We start from the raw sequence: 4,066 nt of genomic DNA, 5'->3' as shown, positions 1-4,066 counted from the left end.
ACGGACGGGGACGACGATGACGGACGGACCTCAATTAGCCATAGAAAATTGCCAGTGATGAAGTCTGAGATGAATGATGAGCTAGTGATGGCTTCTGAGATCATCTGCTGTGTTGTGAAAAGATTTTTGTCGGAAGAGTGATGCTATAATTCCCTTTGCTACCCAGTTAAACCTCCATCTGCTCCAACGAGTTGTTCAGTCCCTTTCTATGCTCTGAGGACAAATAGATACTCTGCACTGTGGAAATGCTGGTGTCTCCATTTTGTGCGTCTGAGTATTCTGAATTAAGGAAGATGAAGATCCCAATGTTCAAGTTAAGTGTAACTTTCGGTATGAAAACTTCATCTCTGTGAAGCATAGTAAGTTGAGCGTAGCTGTGCGTGAGATATTGAAAGTTGGGTATACGGTAAGTCTTACCTAATTTCATATGACTGACAGCATTTCATTATGAAATTTCTTGAATCCTTTTGTGACAAAACCTAAACTATCTTGTTCTGTAGGTAAGGCTGAGTAGATCTATGTAGAGACTAACTTAGGTAAGATGCTAGGCTTGTGGTAGGAGTCGATTAGATGCTGCCAGCTGTTAAGTGTTTAATAATTAAGCAAAGTACACAAGCAGGCATTTTAATAGAAAAAGATGGGTTAAAGAAACTATGCATCTAAAATTCTACCAGAAGGGAGAATTGTAACTCTTCAGTAGTTGTTGTTCTTGACCCCGTCAAACTGTTTACTGATTGCTTGTGCAGACGATTTCGAGCATTGAGAAATTCTTCCTGTTGAGAGAAGCTGCGCTGTGCTGCCGGGGCTCTCATCACAGAGATGCCATGTTAGAGGGCTTCAGTAGTTGTTGTTCTTGACCCCGTCAAACTGTTTACTGATTGCTTGTGCAGACGATTTTGAGCATTGAGAAATTCTTCCTGTTGAGAAAAGCTGCGCTGTGCTGCCGAGGGCTCTCATCACAGAGATGCCACGTTAGAGGGCAGCTGCAGAATCGAGCTTGCACAATGCCCTGCTTGTGGAAGAGTTGTTTGACTTGCTTGCTGGCCGGTTGCATCATTTCTATCCCCTGGGTTTGGAGGGAAGTTGGCTGCAGATGAGAATTTCATCTGGGCTTTTCCTCTGCCCATTGCAAGGAAAATGTGGGATGGGGTCGGCGGGCAGGTGGCGGAGCACCGAAGAGAGGGCATGGCCTCTTCAGGGAGGCCACCCGTTCATGAGCCCACCCATGCTCAGTTACTCGTCCTGTTGGTAAACCGCCTAGTGTTGTAAAACTTGCATTTTAAGGCTAGATTAAATACCACAGCTCTTGTCCAAGAAGTAAAAGGATGAGAAAAAACTCAATTTGGCAATTGTTTTGCCTTGACAATTGCAATGGCATTTGAAACTGATGTGCTATGACTGCACTAGTCAGAGTATTTATGGGACTTTCTGCTTTATGTAGCGAGTTGTCTATTGGATGAACAGAAATGAGACAGCTTTATTTTTTGAAATGGCTTTCTGTTTGAAAACCTGTTCCTTTTCTGTTTTGACAGTGGAGAAAACTTTTCTTTACGACTCCCACATAATATAAATAACGGGTTGTGTATGCACATACCCTTTGGGTACTTCTGGACAACTTGAGCTCAGCTTTTGGCCACCTGGGACTTGTATTCTAAACACTTGTGAAAGCCATTCCTCCCAGCCCTTGCCTTCTGTCCTATTCCTCCAGGGAGAGGGAGAGTCAGTAAACTTGGAGGATTTTGATTACGACTCCTCTGCCATACAGTATCTGGTGCTTTGAGTTACCATAGCAAGTACAGCTGGAGGAGTCACGCTGTTTCCCTGCCCCAGTGTTACCCTTATTTGATTAATTTATTTCTTCCTAGTCACTTTAAGCTCTCTGATTCTAAAGAGAGTCAAAAGGTTAAACCATAATCTTCTCCAGTAAGATTTTGAAAATGCTTTTTTATCTTAAAATCACCGGTCTCCATCAATTTAGTGAACTGCTTCCAGCAGACTTTGCCTTGCTTCCGCTCATGACGCTTCTCCTTTTAGTCTCAACAGATGTTTATTTTCATAAAACTTGAGGACGGTGGATACACTAAAAGTACCATCGTGGAGGATGCTACAAGGAAAAGGTTAGCAAACTTAAAACCATTTGGCTTTTGTTCCAAATGAGAGTATATTAGAGATGAGCCTTTTTTTTGAGGTATGCACTCTTGAGTAATCAGTTAATCAAGTCTTTGCTGCTGGTGTCAGGCTCTCTCATCCTTTTAGGTTGAAGTGTGCTAGCGGCGTATGCATATCTGGACCGCAGCATCTCCCCGCGTCCCCCTCCCTGCAGTGCTCTGAGATGGAGTTAGCACACCAGTAAACGTGGTTGCATGCGGTTCCTTGGCCCCTGCCTCACAGATGATATGTTTATATTGTAATTTTGTTTGCAAATGTTGCCTGATCTTTCTGGGGAAAGAGGAGATAGGAGCTAAATTGTCAACTTAATTTTCCTCTCTGTCCATGAGTATAGGTCAAAGGCCTGGAATAAAACCTGTGGGACAAAGTTCAAGCCAAGCTGTTGCTTATGCGGTCCTGCATGCTTCTTGGGCATGAGCTGGGACAAGGCAGTGGGGTGTTAATGACTTAGGTTTTAAATTTCTTGTGTCTCCTTTGATTTAGTGGGATACTGTTGCATGCGCTTATCCCAAGGGGGTACATGGCTGAATCCAAGACTGGAGAGCTTCCCTGTGGCTCATGTAGGAAAGCAAGCATCCTCTTGTGATCACAAACACATCATTACTGGAAAGCTTGTTACAAAGCTTGGAGGAATTTAGGAGGAGAGTGTTGGAACACTGGTTTTGTCTGGTTTTGTTTCCTCCTTTTTCACTGTTAGGAGGAAAGCAGTAATTAATACAGCTGGATGTTGAATGCAGCATTTTCTGTTGGCTCCGACTTCTTTCTAGTATTCAGTTTCCAGACTTAGCACAGACAGATGTAGCAGTCAAGTCCTTTGCTTAGTTTAGGATCCTTCTTAGGAGGAAAAATGTTCAATGATGATCTGTGTTTAACTTAGCTCTTCTTATCTTGAAGATATAACAGCCTAATACAGGAATAGTTAACTTTGTTTTAAAATGGGAGTGCTTAATGTGCTGATATTGGCGAAGAATCTGGAACATGAACTCTGGGTAGCAACTTCATAAGCTTATAGCTGAAGAAAGAATAGCTTGAAAGTTCATTGACTCTCTAAGTAGTGTCCTAAATACACCGTTTCAGAAAGTTGCTGGGATGCATAGTCTCAGGTCTAAGTCAGTCCTTATTAGCATGATTTTAGATGTGTGTGGTTGCTTTTCCCCCCTGCTGTCCTTGCTGGAGCAACAGTTTAAAGTGCAGTGTTCTTTGTAAACTCATGCACAGTGAGTATGACACCTTTAGTTGTGCTGTTAGGTGTATCAGAAAATGGTATCCAAGAACTTGATTTGAGGAAAAACAACTCTCAAAAGCTTATGTACTTTTATGATGCTTGTGTAACTTTTTCTTCCTTCCTCCTGGACAAGTAAATCCTGGAAGTGTTGCAGTTAATGAAGGAATTGCCTGCAGATGTAATTATAAATATTAAGCCAAACTTCCCTTGCGTCACTTTCATGCTTGTACTTTGTCTGAGTTGCGATTTTTTAGAATAGCTTTAAGAAAATGACATCCTAAGTATGCTGACAATAAAAAGTCGAATATGAACAGGTCAAGAGCCTTGTATGATGAAGCAAGAATGGGGGGGTGTGAAGTGGAAAACTGTTTTTTAGTATCTCCTGAAGGAATGCTTAGGAAAGAACTTTTTCTATGGTGGAGTATAAACATAGCGTGGTCTGAGCACTGCAAGTAGGCAATCTTTGTCCAAAGCAATTAATTCCTGAAAATAATTTTACTATATAGTTCAACCACAACATTGGTTACTTATATGATATCATTGAAAGGCTTCCACTGAGTAGGATGGTCTCGAGTCTCAATTTTAACTTGAAGTTGTATTTTGTTTGTGCTTCTTGCTGATGAGAAGAGTATAAAGGAGCACGAAGAATATGCTCATGTCCAAAAGCGACTA

The sequence above is a fragment of the Cariama cristata genome, unplaced genomic scaffold (assembly GCF_000690535.1).
Source record: "Cariama cristata isolate BGI_N322 unplaced genomic scaffold, ASM69053v1 scaffold19265, whole genome shotgun sequence".
NCBI classification, from domain to species: Eukaryota; Metazoa; Chordata; class Aves; order Cariamiformes; family Cariamidae; genus Cariama; species Cariama cristata.
Note: the sequence above shows the minus strand (reverse complement) of the source record.